The sequence below is a fragment of the Pseudopipra pipra genome, chromosome 14, assembly GCF_036250125.1.
Source record: "Pseudopipra pipra isolate bDixPip1 chromosome 14, bDixPip1.hap1, whole genome shotgun sequence".
NCBI lineage: Eukaryota > Metazoa > Chordata > Aves > Passeriformes > Pipridae > Pseudopipra > Pseudopipra pipra.
In genome coordinates, this window is record NC_087562.1 from 11,294,857 (window position 1) to 11,310,794 (window position 15,938).

Consider the following 15,938-nt stretch of genomic DNA (forward strand, 5'->3'; position numbering starts at 1 on the left):
AAAACTTGTGATTTTATGTGCTTTTTTATGCATGTATTAAACAAATGGCACAGCTGAATAGCTTTTCTTAAAAACTGGACATTCACCAAAAAGAAGTTTGCCAGCACAGACAATTAGGCTTTCTTCTTTTAACAATAGATTGACTGACTGGCACATTTGAAATGCGAGCGTATTTTTTATTCCTCCGTTCACCCTTTGAGCTGATAAACATGAACAATGGGAAACAGCTGGGACAGGAAAACATTTTAGTTTGTATTTTCAAAGCAAGCAAGAAATAAACCCATCAGTGGGAGCCAGATCACATCTTCTGCCTTAGGGGTAGTCAGCAATTGGGGGGAAAAATACGATCCATATTTTTAATCAAACATTACATATTTATTAATGTGCAGCTGGCCTATTGTGTGCATGATTTTTTTTCTTTAACGCTGTGCTGCGTCCGTCAGCCTGACATTGTTCTGTAACTGACATTACTCTATAAGGATCTGGAAATGCACAGATTTAATAGGAATCATTGAGACAATTGCTTTCTGTATTATTAGGTCTGTGTGACGTAGGTACCATCTGAAATTCAATTTTAGCAGAAAAATAAGATATTGTTCTATCAAGGCAATTTTGTGCACCTGTGATACAGTAAGAACATACACCCCCACCCTCCTATTTTCCTCCTCACTCATCTAACTTCAGGGCCATTTAATGATATGTGCCACTCTTTTGTTAAAAATGTTTGGCCAAATGTATTTTGATGCTTATTGAGATTAAACTTTCAGTACATCTCCCTGGTAGCAAAGGTTGGGCTGTTCATTAGTTGGAGGTTTGGCCTTGTCAGGTTCCATTGACTGCTGGCTAAAAGGATCACTTTATCATCATTTGTCTGCAATGGAGACAGTCTTTATTCAGCCTTGATTCCTCTGGGGTCACAGCTGTCATAACTTGGCTTGCTTTATAATGCAGACCCCAGTTTTGCAATCCCCTCAGGTAATTGGCTAATACATTCAGTTTACCTTAATATAGGTAATATGTTACTTACAAAGAAATACAAGGGAAAGGAAGGGACAATATTGCTTGAAAACATCCCCCTCCTAACCTACTGCTTGGGATCAATCATTCAAAAATTATGTTAAACTCAGTTCTCATTTTGAACTCAAAAGGGAAATATACCTTTTTTCTTTTTTTCTGAGTTTTACTCTGATCCTTCTGCTGCAAATCTCTAGACCAAACCCTCAGGCCTGCTTTTCCACTGGTGAAAGTTGAGATAACTCTGCAGCTTTTGATAAGGCTCTTGGTGTTCTGGAGAATAAGGCTCTCATTTGTTCTTATTGTTCAGATCCTGTATCTAAAAGAAGTCTGGGGAGTTGAGCTTGTCTTAATTTATTTTGGGGGATTACTTTGGTTTTGAGATCTATTGCAACATACTAAAAATGTTCAACACAGAATGTACAAAGATATTTCAGCACAAACAACATATTTCATGCTTTTTTGGTTCTCTTTTCTTCAGCTGTGTGAAACTGCTGCCACCATCCTTGTCATTACATAACAGGATTTTCCTAAAAAACATACCACTACAGTGGGTGATGCAGGACATTCTCTTGCTAGGTTTCAGTGGCAGCCAACACAAACAAAGGAATACTGCAATTCACAGATTTCACAGAATATTCTGAGTGGGAAGGGACCTACAAGGATCATTGAGTCCAACTCTTAAGTGAATGGCCCATACAGGTATTGAACCCACAAAACCTTGGTGGTATTAGCACCGTGCTCTGACCAGCAGAGCCAATTCCCTCCCAACACCACACTGAGAACACCATTTGTTCCACACTCAGCCTCAGGCTTCTGGTTCATTCCTGGGACAAGCCCTAGGTATTAGCCCACTGCCTTGCCTGCAGGAGAAGCAGGACTGACAGCCAGGGACTGTGCAGGACTGACAGACAGACAACACTCAGGCTCCATAGATGGGAATGCTCTTTGAAAGGCGGCATCTCCTGCAGCGTCCTGGAATATCAATAGTGGAGTGAGTACATCTTCTGTGCCAACATTTTATATGCTGAAAACTACAGTTTAATTCAACTTGAAACAATAAGTTTGAGTCTAAACTTCAGGAGGAAAGTTGTATTTTCCTTTGCATTTGTGGAAGTTTGTGGAAGCTGAGATCCACACAATCCTCCCACACCTTCCTCTGCAGGAGGATCCAGACACCAAATCCTCCACACTTCACTGACTGGCTATTTCTTTTTCAAACTGTTTCCAGAATGAGTGTCTTTATTGTTGAAACAAAACATATATTCTATCAGTGGCATATTCTCACAGTAGTTTCTTTCAAATTCCACTCAGTCATACCTTGTGTGTGCATTTATGCACTAGCATGTGTTGAATTTCCCAGCTAATATCTTAACTAGAAGTTGATTTTCATTTAAGCTTCTAATTCAATGCCACAAGTGATTGCACTGCAATATCTTAATTACAGTTGGAGGTTGATAAGTAAACAAGCCATAATACTGTGGAAAGTTACCCTTTAAATATTAGCTTTCATATATTTTTATTACTTTTTTCACAAATATCTTCTATATATGAAATTAATTCAAGATAGTTATAGAGAAAACAAATATTATATAGGGGGGAAAAAAAGCAATCAAACAACCCCACAACCCCCAGTGCAATCTTTTAAAGAATTGCATAAAAACTGGATATAAATGCCTGTTTCTATGTGTACTGCTGCACCATCCATGAAAACAGCCTTTAAGACAACTCATTTTACAAAGGGAAATGTCACTAGATATAGTGTTGATCATTAGGTGTACTACAGTGCATTCGTCTGCTTGTACCCCACTTTGATTACTATACAGCAAAGATGGCCACAAGCACTCAGAAAGTTTTATTGAGGTTTAAATCTTCATTCAAATGATGTAAAGGGGCATTGAATGAAGATTTAGAACTCTATAAAGCTGCTTGGCAGTGTCTGTGGCAATCTATGCCACATAAAAACTGAAATGCTTCTACTTTCTTATTGAAACATTTCTACTGTAATTCTTTAATATTAGGTAGCAGCCACACTGTTGGGACATTACCACATCTGGGAGCATTTCTCTTACCGAGGCATTTGCCTGCCATCAATTGTGCAGGATATTATAGAATGTACACACTGTTGATGTCTAGGACATAATGGAAGAGGAATTGTTACTGCAATTACATATTATTATGCTTTTCAGAAGATAATGTGGGTTCATTCATGTGAGTATTTTGAACTAGCAAATACCCTAATTGCTTACATGTCTGTTATAATCCTAAATCCAGTTGACATATCTGAGGTACTGTTGCATTTTAATCTGGCCACATGCACATGTACTCTTTATGATTTTCCTCTGACCTGCATGAACTGTGCAAACAAGGAACACAAGTGTCTTGCACATTGCCTTTGCAGTTTTGGTCTAAGAAAACACCCAGGGGAACAGAGACACAGAGCACTGTAACCAAGTGCACTTTTTTCAGGAATGTAGAATTAGCCTGTGCAAGAGCAGGATAAGTGCAAATGATCTGATTATGCTGTAATGACAAATTTATGAAACGAAGAGTGTGTGCATTGTTTCAACTGTCCTTTCACAACGTATCGGATTGACAGAGAATGTGTGGCAAATTATTCACCCATTCACTTAACGAGAAAACAAAGGGAGATGATTAAGAAACATCAGTATTCTGAAGCAGCAATCAAACTGACCCTGCCAAGGAGTGAAGAACAGCAAGCCCAGCCAAAAAGTGCTGCAGTCGTCTCGCTTTGTAGCTGCAGGTTTATGGCCAGCATTGTTTCACGGACTCTCCTGAGGTAGCAAGCAGGGCAACAGAGATAACAGCTCGTTGCACGGGAACAGCATGGGGCCTGTGGTATTCTCGTGTTCACACTGAGTGACAGAAAACGTTTGGAGAAAAGATGTGTGCTTTTATAAATTCTTGCTTAATAATCCACTAGAGGGAGCTTATGTATAACCTCTGCTAGGCCAATTATGTCAGAGCTTGGTTTTGCATAATTGACGAAGGTAGTTATGAGGGGGGGTACCTGCTCTGCTGTTCTCTTCTCCACCTGTCACCTTGGGGCTCAGGAGTGGCATTTTTGAAGTCTCCAGTTCTAACCAAAATAGCAATTTGCTTTTTTCAAGTGGAAGCAGCATTCTTGTTGGCATTGGGTGAGATCTTCATCATCTCCAGACTCGAACCTGAGCAGGAGCAGCCACTGCTGAGTGAGGACTTAAAGCATTAGCAAGGCTTAACCTATCCTCTGTCTTTGCCTATTTCAATTCTGACTGTAAAACAATAAATCCTTTGCTATGATTCCCAAAGAAGAAACAGGCAAACTACCTGGATTGCAGATGTTGATCCCTTTTTATGTCAGCAGGACAAGGCTTTCAGCACAGCGTTTGCCTGGGAGTGCTTGCTTTCCAAGTGGAAACTCCGTATTCTTTCACTAGGAGGCAACTGGTATAAAATTTGGTGTCCTTCACAATATTTAACATGCAAACACCTTCGACTATTTCCTATAATTTTATCTAATAAAAGACAGGTATAGCTCTGTCATATCAGAAATATGAACTTTAGTTCAGTAGCAGAGATGCACTTGCAATCACAATTCTAGCTAAATCTAGAGATAACACGTTTTCAAGCTACATACCCACACAGTACAGTCTACCTGAGTAGTCAGATACATTATCAAAAAGCTTATCATAAAACTTGAAATTGCTGTATCCTTTACACTCATTTTGTTGCCTTTTTTTCTTTCTTTTTTTTTCTGTTGGAAGAGAAAACTTATGACTACACTTCAGCTGTCACCAGCTTTCAAGGTTATACTGATAGGAATGAGAAACATATTCCTAATCTGCATACCAATGCATTGAGAATGCAAAGGCAGGCTTTTTGCCATTGAATAGATGATGATAAGGTCTTAAGTCTTTTGAATTTCTTGTGTTGTACTTGTATTATCATATGATTTCTTAAGCTAGGAATGAATATGTAAATTTCTTGCCACTGACTTGCTCCAAAATAATGGACATTACACTTGCACAGTGGCAATTCAGAGTGTAAAATTGATTAATATTTGTTTTCAAAATGACATGCAATGATGTATGGATCCTTTTACAACTTAAATTAATACTTTAAAGAGATGAATGGTCTCTACAGAGGATGTTAAAGTTCAAGCTGAAAAATTTGCATATTTATATTACAACCAACTGATAATAATTGTCGAAACAGAATGTAATGTGGTTCGTTTTTCATTTTAATCTGGTTGTACTCAAACACAGGACCTCATTAACTTCCAGCAACTAATACAGCATTATCAGTCCCCATAAAACAGGCTTGCCTTGAATTTATGAATTTCAAAGACTATTTCCAGTGGTGAATCCCTGTTAAACACTGGGTCAGTCACTAGCATGTGAACTCCATGTCATGTGCCGCAGAAGCATGAAAGTTACCTGGGAAAAGTGCTCGAGAATCCCATGGCCAGTTGCCTACTTGTTAGCTGACACCTGGAGCCAAAATTAAGGTGTGACACAGACATATTGCCTTTGATAGCTCACTCAAAGTTGGAATTTTTTGCTCTGAATGACCAAAGTTAGGAAATGTAACTTCTTCCACTTACTAGGTTAGGTAATATTCTGTAACATTAAAAAAAAAAAAAGAGCAAGACATTTTCCTTAAGATCTAAGTTTTGTAAAAGGAAAATGCAGAACTTCTGATAGAGTAAATAAGTAAACTTGGAAGATATTGAGGGTACAGCCCAAGTAAATACTATTCCACTTGTATCATAAAATAAGCTTTCTATCAGCATGTCTTAGGTAGTGCCTTATAGGTATTCTTGTAGCAGATATATCAGGAGATCTCTACAGTACATCTCTAGAAGAATGGAGAGTTAGCAAGAACCTTCACAGACGTGAATTTCTTGTTGTGAAATGGATATTGAATCTTCTAATAATGACGCTTATTTCTTTAGTTCACCAAAAGCTGATGGTTATAAAAACAGGAGGTATTGCTTACAGTGCACCCTCTTCAACTTTTTAAAAATATCTCCACATAAGTGCTAATAAAAGGATGCTGTGATTAGCTTATTTCTATCAACAAAATTTCTTAGGAGAAAATAATGAACTACTTTTTCTATGCCATCTCATATTTTGACAGTTAATATGAACTAAAATTCCATGGGCCTAGGAACTCACATTGATCCATCTGTTCAAGAGATCTGGTGTATGGCTGGTCTGGGAGGGTGGGAAAGCAAATGTAACTTTCCTTTAACACTATAACAGCTCCAAGTAACTCGGGACTCAAAAGGGCTGTCTGACAGCTGGCAGTAGCTGGAGTATGGATGCATTTGCAATCTCCTAACTATATTCTGACAAGGAAGAGGGTAACATTCCTAAACTAACTTCCTGTAGCCCAGATGTTGGTTTTAGGCAAAGAACAGGTCACTTAGATCAGTCCCACGGCTGCTTTGTTCAGTACTGGGAAAGTCCCTAGAGGCTGAGAAAAAGAGAAGGAACACTACAGAAACTCTGTAAATAACGTAAATGTATACTTTGCTAATAAGAATAACACAGACTGTTACTTAAATAAATTAAAAGTTCTAAAATGTCAATACCTAGCATTATAACTATTATTTCCTAAGAAGCCATCCAGATTTCCCATTACAATCTCACAAAAAACTGTTTTGTAGACATTCCTAGCAGCTGAAAAACACCTGAAGGACAACCTGTTCCAGCAGAACAGTGATTGGACACTCATTTGTTGCAACTTTATAATTTGACTCTTTGAATGCTCCTTGCAAAATGGGTCCACAGAATAGGCCAGTGAGATGCCTTGTTGAATTCCCAAATTTGTTATTGAATGAGCTATGTTGCATCCAAGCCACCACAAAACTTAAAAACAAAATCAAAAAAAGGACAGGTAAAGTAGTAAAGCCTCTCCTTCAGCATACAAACTCATAGATCCTACATGTTGGGAACTAAATGATGACTAAATAATTGATTTTTCATCATGAAGGGAATGTACCTTCCTACAGAGCTCTGTAGTGGAACCTGTGCTGTAATATACTCATAACTGACTTAGAAAAATGAGGGAGTGCATATTATGGAGACAATTTAATATCTAGTAGAATATTACCTAGGACAGTGAAAACATAAACTGATTAAGACTTGGTGAAGAATCTCTGAGTAACTTGTTAAGAAAATGGCTGAAGAGACAAGATGCTGACAAAAGCAAACATTGCACAGGTGGGGGGAAGGGAAGAGAAAACAATACCCCAAACCAGAAACACGGTATGCAACCCTAAATAATTTATTATCACTTAGCAAAGTGGGAGAGTAATTATGGACAGTAAACATTAACTCAATGCTTAGGCGAGGAATGGAAACACATTATATATACACAGCATCCCTGAATCATGAATACCTCTCGGTGTTTGATCTCTGTGGTACTACAGAATAACATAGAGAAAAATTATAATGACAACAACATTTTTGAATGGTTTTTGAAAAATTAATTAGATAAGATTCCTTTGATTAGGACAGGAAAGCTTGAGAAAGAATTTGTGAGGAATCTATAAAAACATGCCTTAACATGGAAAAGATTAATTGGGAATAAAGTCACCTTTTCTCATACTACATCAGTTAGGGATCAATCTGGGAAATTACGAAACAGCAGGTATATAGAAATAGATATCTCTTTATATGTTTCCTACTTTATCAAAACATATATTTGGATGTTAAAATTGTGTGTGAGTTCAGAAGGTGACTGGAGAAAATTCAGGCAAGAAATACCCATCAGAAATTCTTAAACACAATGATGCAGATATAAACAGCAGTCCCTGAACTCCAGGTTGCTGGAAATAGTAAGACTGCCATGAGGAAAGCTTCATTTCATTGCTCCAGCCTTATGCCTGTTTTTGCAAACATCTGCAGGAGACAGGATGTAGGGCTTGCACAGCCACTGCTGTGCTCCGATGGACTGACGGAATGGCACAGAGCAGGAACACAGGAACGTTTGTTCTACTCCAGTCACAGCTCAGCAGATCACAGAATATTTTGGTTTTCAACCCCACCAACCATACTGGCAAATTTTCTTACTGTAGCAAAAATCTTTGCCAGTGAAACCGGGCTTTTCCAGTACAAGTTCCAGCAATCCCTGTGAGGCAATGAGGGTGAGTTAAGCCATCAGAAATATATATTTACACGTGGAAATTGTTAGCAATACTGCTCTGCTTTCCCCCAGAGACAGCTCCACTGCAACAGCCTTGGAAAACACATGCACACACACACACACACACAGAGGGAGAAACAATCAATAGATACACTTAGAAAGCCTGTTATACCATGTTGTGCTTCACGGATTTTGATAATATCAATCATAATTGAGTTAGATATAATCCATCTGACTTTCAGTGTGCTGGGGTCAGCCGGGGACGCAATGCCTCACTTCACATCAATTACCACATATAGTAAGGTGGTGGTAAGCAATTCCATTTGATAGTTTGCAGCTATAAATAATTATATGGCAATAGCAGTAAAGTTGGCTCTTGGGCACAATACAGAATCATGAATTTTCATTTACTTATATCTCAGAAGCTGTTAGGCCTACTGGTTTGAAATGTGAACCCCTGGTTAGGTATATCAGTCTTTCTATTAATACAGTATATGCAGCTGGTAGATGCTTTTGAATGAACATTTTATGCTTTCCCTTACTTTCTGAGAATATTTTCATTACAAATATGACCACATGATACATAAGGATTGATTAGAAATTGCTATGACAAAGCAAACTTGGTTTCATTCTCCTTTATTATCATGTTTCATCTTTCATCCAGTTTAGGGCCTATCCCATCCAAGTCTCTGTAAGATTTCAGTAAGAAGATGTTTTTTACATGCTGTATAATAAATTCTCAGCAATTTGAAAACATACAGAGTAAAGCAGGTTTGTTAATCAGAAGAGTAGTGCAGAAAGGTTGCAAAAAAATCAGATTTTATTTACTTCCTTGCTTTGCCTGGACACCTGTTCCTTTTAAAATTCTGCTCTTTATGACATATTCTGTGTTTTAAGAAGATTAGTCAACAGAGGTAGAGTGGACATAGACTAGGAATAAGGTAGGAATATGGAATGGAGTTTAGCTGATTTAAATGTGAAGATCAGAAAAGAACCAGGCCAAGGGACATCTAAGGAAGGCTGGACAAGTACAGTAAGAACAGCATGATGAAGCAGAGAACTGGAGGAATTACAAAAGCTCAGTCTTCCTAAACACAGAAGTATCTCTCTGGCCCATAAAAATGCAACAGAATTCACTCGAAGTTTTAAAAGCAATATAGAAGTGGGGGTGGGAAGTGTGAAGATTCAAGAGAGTCTGAGAATTAAATAATTCATTTGCCTTTGAAAAAACACCTGCTTACAAAAATATAATAGTCAAACCTTTTCCTAAAAGTGAGGAATATTAGGGGATGGGGGGGAGGGAGTCTCCATGTCCACTCCTACATGTGGCATGGGTAAGAAATGAAATACCTAATAAAGTCACATTTTGGATGTTTTTCTAGATTTGAACTGTACTGAAATTTTAAGGAACACCTACTATGCATAACAAAGCTTTTATAGACTAAGAATTTGATTCAAAATGAGCAAAGAATCACAGCCTCCCAGTACCTGTCCACTGGGAACTTACATTCTTGACACTTCAAAAAATTAAGCTTTACACTATCTTAGGGAGAGTGTCTTGTTGAATAATGCTTAGAGTCTCTGCAGAACTAACATGCTGTGATTCAGTGATTCTTGGCTTATCAGAAGGTGGACAAGGCTGTGAAAGTGAAACATCCTGGTCTGTGGTCATTTGTTCATGTACCACATACATCTGACAAGAAGAAACCCATCACAACCAGCAGCTTCTGCCATACACTGGATATCACCATCAATCACAGGATGGGTACAGGAACATTTCACACTCTTTCCTAGAGATTTCTATGGTAGAACAGGGGCTAATTTCACTGGTAAGCTTATTTTCAGAACTGAATATGCCATAAACAGGTGTTGCAGAGCATTCCCACAGAACACTACCAGCAGTTTACAGAGTTGCTGGGGCTGGAGGTGCTGTACAGGACAACGACAGGAATCAAATGCTGTGAAATGGGGCAGCAATGGCCATGCAAGGCCAGGAAGGATTTAACAGTGCAGAGTAGAAAAAGGATGCACCATCAGCAAAAGGTTACCATGGGATCAACATTTTAGGAAAGCTTTTCTCTTTCTTTCACCCTGCCCTGAAGACCAGTTGGGAAAACCATTAGCATTTTGAACAGTAAGGGAAATCAAAAAATGTTCAGTAACCTGAGAAAGAATTAATTTAGGAAAAATTCTTCTAAACAGGAGGAAGATTAAATGCATAAATGATGTTATAGATATTTGAACAAGAGTCAATGATATAAAGAAAAGGCAGATTATATGTCCCAAAGGAATGCACGGTTGCCACTAATACTAGATAAATCATTAAAAAACATTTGAATAAAAAAGGGAATGCTTGCTGGATGATCAGGTGAGAACTATATCCTTAATTATGATTTGACAGGATAGATCTAATTTTAGGATTGCAACCTATGCAAAAATTATGGACCGATGGATTTGGGAGGCCCAGGTTGCAGCCCACAGAGCAGCATCTTGCTGATCAGAGAAATGGCATTTAGCAGCGTGAATTGAACTGCAATCAACAAGGAGCCTGATTTGTGTTCTAAATTGGTGTTTAGCAGCATGATCTGAACTGCAATCAAGGGAGAACTCATAGCACTTTCTAGGGGGAGCAAATGGATTGTTTCCAATCTCATTACAGAAAATATTTGTAGCAGCTTAAATTAGATTGGAAAATATCCCAAATTATTTAACATGACATCTGTAGAAAAAGAACTTTTTCAATATGTTTTAGAGAAAAAACATGCATAAATGTACAGGGTTTAGTAAAAGATTCACTCTAAGTGTGTCTTTTGTTATTTTTCATATTATAAAAGGAAAAATGTCTGAAGAGCCATTGCAACATAACAAGTATGTATTTTGTGTCTGATTTTTTAACTCTTCTTTCACTAATTTCTCTGCTCTATAACATCCTGCTACACCTGCACAAGTTGTTGGTGGTGGTTTTTTTTAGCAAAATATAATGCTTCCCAAAAAAATTGCAACACATCTTGATAAGAAAGGTATATTGCCTTGTGTCATAGGCCAGTTTTCTGATGTCACTGCTCAGAGGGTTAAAGATCAGAGCATCAAGTAATAATCCCTAGACAGAAATATTGTTCAAGAATTTGGTGGCCCTTCCATGAACCTGATGCACTGTACATCATCCCAGTTGGCACTGTTTTCCCTGTAATCATGTCATCAATTTGATATTATACCCCAAAGCTAATATTGCACAATATTCTCACAACTGAATATTTTAACAACCACTTCCCATGTTGGTTTTGTATGTTTTGTGTTTGTCTCATGTTTTTCTTCTTCTTCTTCTTCTTCTTCTTCTTCTTCTTCTTCTTCTTCTAACTCAGTCAGAGCCAACGGTCAATTTGAAGATCTGGCTACCCGGCCTGTTGCCATACCTTTGCATATTCATGAGTAAAATCTTTCCATATCCACATGGCAAACCTTTCAAACTGTCATAAGGAAGAAATAATCACCTTTTCTTTAAAATCAAACAAAGCCCACCAGAGCTGTGTTCTTTGTATAATAGTTAACATTGTCACTAGTAATCAATTTATTTTACTGGTAAAGACAGTATTCTCATGACAAGTCAAAGACCTTTGGAAACAGTACATCTGTGCCTGCTATTTAAGCACACACAGACACAAAGAAGCAGAATATATTAGAAACAAAAAATATGTCAGCTTGTATAATGGTCCCATTGTTTGCTCTACCAGAGAGGGATTGTGCCATAACATATGACGCTGAATGTGCTTTTCTTGTTCTCCAGCCTTCATAATAAAGTATTTGATGCAAATACTCTAATCACATGGAGAAGATGCGGATGTTAGTTGTCCTTCCTTTCACTGCTATTCCTGCTGCTCAAGAAATATATTTTTATGAATATTAAAAAACCCAAACAGTAAATTGATGGAATCCTGCTTTAGTGTGTTACCTTTTAATAGCAGGTGCTTGATTCACACTTGGCTCAACATGAGCCCCTCTGCCAGACACTGAAGCTACATTACTGCAATGTTCAGAAAATGGCACCTCACTTGTGGCTTCTCCATTAGGCTGCTGAATTATTTTGTATAGGATAAAACAGAAGAGGCAAGAAAAGGCACAGGGACCAGCACACACCCTATGCAAACGTATTAAATTGCTCTGTATAGCACTGTAACTGTATGCAGCACTTCCTAATGGGTAGTGCCCACAATTTACAGAAAAAAAATAGTTTTCCAGAGGTGTAGGAAGAGGTAGAATAGGTCAGTTCATGCATTAATAACACTTCCTCCTGAGCAGGGGAAGTCTAGGATGCAGCTTCCAATACCCAAAGTGACCCTAAGTAGGAAGGAGCACATTGACCTTTAATTATGCTGCATGGACCATAGAATCATCCAGTGCTAAAACAGTTCATCCAGTTCAATATTTCTGTTCCTGCTCACTCATTTATGAATGCTTGATAAAGAATAGGAAACATCTGCCCACAAGAGAAGGAAAAGGGCAGGAATAACTATGGAGAGGACTATGGCCTGTAAAACAAGGACTGGAGGCAGAAAGGAGCTGCAGCAGCCTCTATCCTACTCACATCTACTGCTGCACATCTCATGGAGTTTTGCAGCAGCTTTCTGGATTACAGGAGAGCTTCCAGATTTCTGCTTTGGTTTTGTTCTTTCCAAGTCATTTGGTAGAACTATAATAACTCTTCTCTGCCTCTCTAGAGCTGGAATAAAAGGACAGGGTAGGCATATACTCTTCTGCTTTCCCTCCCTGGGCACTTACTCATTAATTGGGCTGTTACATACATGTCTACTTGAGAGCATTGCATGCACTTAAGAAGCACATGGGGCTTTAGAAAATCCATAGTTTCCATCTTATATTATCAAATTTCATACTTTTTTTCCTGATGGAAGCCAAGGAAACTTCATGTGTGTGTGAGTCAGCCACTCCAGCAAGCCATAGTGCACCAAAATCAACTTCAAACCAGCACTAGTCAAATTGAATGGACTAAATATTGCCTGCTACAGAATGCAACCAGTATGAAACAACCAGAAATAAAACCAAAGACACAATTAAGGAGGTCTGTTAAAAGTGGCTGATATTATGCAGGTAGGTCCATGTGGCCATTAATGTCTGGCATGAGCAGAAGGGGCCTGCAGTGGTTTGTGTAACGGATGAGGCTCCTCGGGACCCATTAACAGCCTCAGCAGCCCTTCCCCCAGACACTGGACAATGTAACAGAATTCCTACATCTCAAAAGCCCACTCTATAAACAAAGATGAAATCTGAATATTCAAACCTTTGGCCCTCCTGCTGAGCACAGCTGAGCATGCTGCAGCTCAACTTCAAAGGCAAGAGAGCCATGAGAAAGGAAGCGAAGCCTTACAGCACGGGGGACTGCCTGGCTGAGCTGTACATCTCTGTGTGTGCTGTTAAACAGCACTGTGATGCACACAGCAGATCTTCAGCTTTGCAAAAACAGACTCAACATTTGGCTACTCTCACATAGGCTCAAATGCACCTAGTTATTACTTTCCTGGTAATTTGCATTTCAAAAGGCTAAGCCAGCTCTGAATATATCACTGCTATATTATAATTTACCGTGGATTAGATAATAATTTAGGCTATGCAGTGGGAGCAGAGGTTACTTTGTGCTGGGACCAGGTACTTCAGGCCATGGAGCTTTCGAATTCTGGAGCATGTGGCTTGGACTGTGTAGAGGACAGGTACCAAACCCCACACACCTGGGCTGTGTGGTGAGGCCAGGGCTGCAAACTGGGGCTGACCAAGGATGGGAATTCTGATTCCTGGGGCACAATGAGAGACAGCCTTACACTGCAATAGCCAACATTAGTGATTTAAAAAAAACATTCAGGGATTTGGAGATCCAGTTGTAGTTCCCTGCATTGCTCAATGTTGTATTTGCATCTTCTGTATGCCAAACATACACTTAAACAAGTGGCAGTTCAGAAGATGACTATCCATGGTAGGTCCTCACAACTTAACACTGTCATGACTTTTCTACTCCCTGTCCCATTCTTCAATGAAACAAAAGCATCATTCCTCCAAAATATCACCCAAAACTGAAAGTTTGAAATTTAGACTGCAAGAAAGTAATATCCTTTTTGAGGGAGTAGGACAAGAGGACACCTTTGTCTTACTGTGGCTTCTGCTGAAGCCTAGGGACTATATCCAGTGTTTCTATCTAGCATTCCATGCAAGTATCTTTAGTGAGACCTTAACACATTCAAGCTCATCTCTAATGCACAGGCATGAAGGAGTCTGAGGTGCTTCCTTGTAAAAGTGTCCAAAGGTGTGCTTGTTAGAGCACTGTTCCTTTCTGGAGGAGTGACCAGACAGTGCCCACTTAAGCAGGACACTGTAAAGAAAACTATTTGTCTACTCTTTATGACTTAGGACTTTTAAATTGTTTAATTGCAATTGTTGAGGTTTTTGCTAGGACAGTACACAGCTTGCTGTGTTTGAAATGAACCATGTAACTATAATGCAGCCAGAGGGTAGCCCTGCTGACATCTCTGGTAGAGCTATTAAAAGTTGCAGTGTCTGGGGGTAAGATCTTTTAGAAACACAGCCTGAACTGTAATCTGTTTGGTTTTGGCAGTGGATTTACTTGTTGCTTCTTTTATCCTTAATGGGAACATGCACACACATTTACCTTTGGGTCACTCATAATTTCTGTTCACTCTCTGAGCTCTCAAACTGATCCCTGCTATGCCCTGTTAGCCAGCACTTTTTAATCATCTCCACTGCAAGGCCCATTCTAAAAGATAAAATTACAAGAGCAGTTGTGCAATCTATGCCCAAGTATCTCAATATGCCCTTGTCAGGCTGTAATAGCATCATTGCCTCTCAGTGAGTGTAGTGGCTGAAGTTTAGATGGTAGCAATGGAAATGTGGGCTGGTAAGACATTGATAGGTTCCATTTTTCACTGTCAGTGAAAGCATTTTTATTAAGCAGATACATTAAAAGTGAAAGGTTTTCAAGAACATGCCGTGAGGTGAGTTCCAGTTGGGAAAGCCATCTTTACATAGTAAGCAGGTGTAGAAGTCTATCCTCATGGGTGTCTTTAAAGAATATAGATCTGTGATTAACCTTACTGGCCATTGTATGTCATATAAATGTCATCAAAATCTCAGCATGTATCTGGCAGTAAAAATACCTGGTTGTTATTAAATGAAAAGTGAGGTGATGATGACAGTTTTCCACAGTTCAGCACATTGCTTATTTTTTGGATAACAGGTTTGGGTCTGAGAAGAGTAGGAGCAGGGCAGAAATGCTCATTTCAGGCCCCAATTCTGAAAACTTTTAAACCTTAGTCTTACTTTAATGAAGAACTTGTATGTATGAATTACACATGTGCACAGCCATGTGTGAACTCTGGCAGTAAATATTCACTCAGTAAACTGCCTAGCTGGCAAATAGCTTTGACTCAGTACAGCATAGTTGCAGTGCAAACTGCACTGAAAATTCCTGTAATCAATAGCAGAGATTATTTTAATAAACAGGCCAAAACTTCAAGATCTGACACAAAGAGACTTATAGGACAAGAAGTGAGTGCATACTTGCAACTAAAAATCCTGGGCTGTGCCAAGGAAGAGATACAGCTGGGTTTTTTTCAGTTGATGCCAACCTCGTTGGTTTATCCTACCAAGACTGAACACAACAAAGGGAGTGACTGTCAAGAAGCAGCACTGCTCCCTTACCAGCTCCAACACTCACTAGCTCTAATGGAACTTTGAAAGCAGTGAATCAA

At 38.9% G+C, this 15,938-nt stretch overlaps 1 long non-coding RNA gene across 1 annotated transcript in view; it reads right to left on the reverse strand.

The window, feature by feature from the left end:
• Nucleotides 1-231: 231 nt before the first annotated feature.
• LOC135422137 (uncharacterized) overlaps nt 232-15,938 on the reverse strand; it is a 183,611-nt gene continuing 167,904 nt past the window's right edge. Inside the window, exons 13-15 of the long non-coding RNA XR_010434324.1 lie at nt 5,454-8,154; nt 3,710-4,202; nt 232-1,989 (exon numbers count right to left, since the gene is read on the reverse strand). This is a non-coding gene — a long non-coding RNA (uncharacterized LOC135422137). The remainder of the gene's footprint in view (nt 1,990-3,709; nt 4,203-5,453; nt 8,155-15,938) is intronic.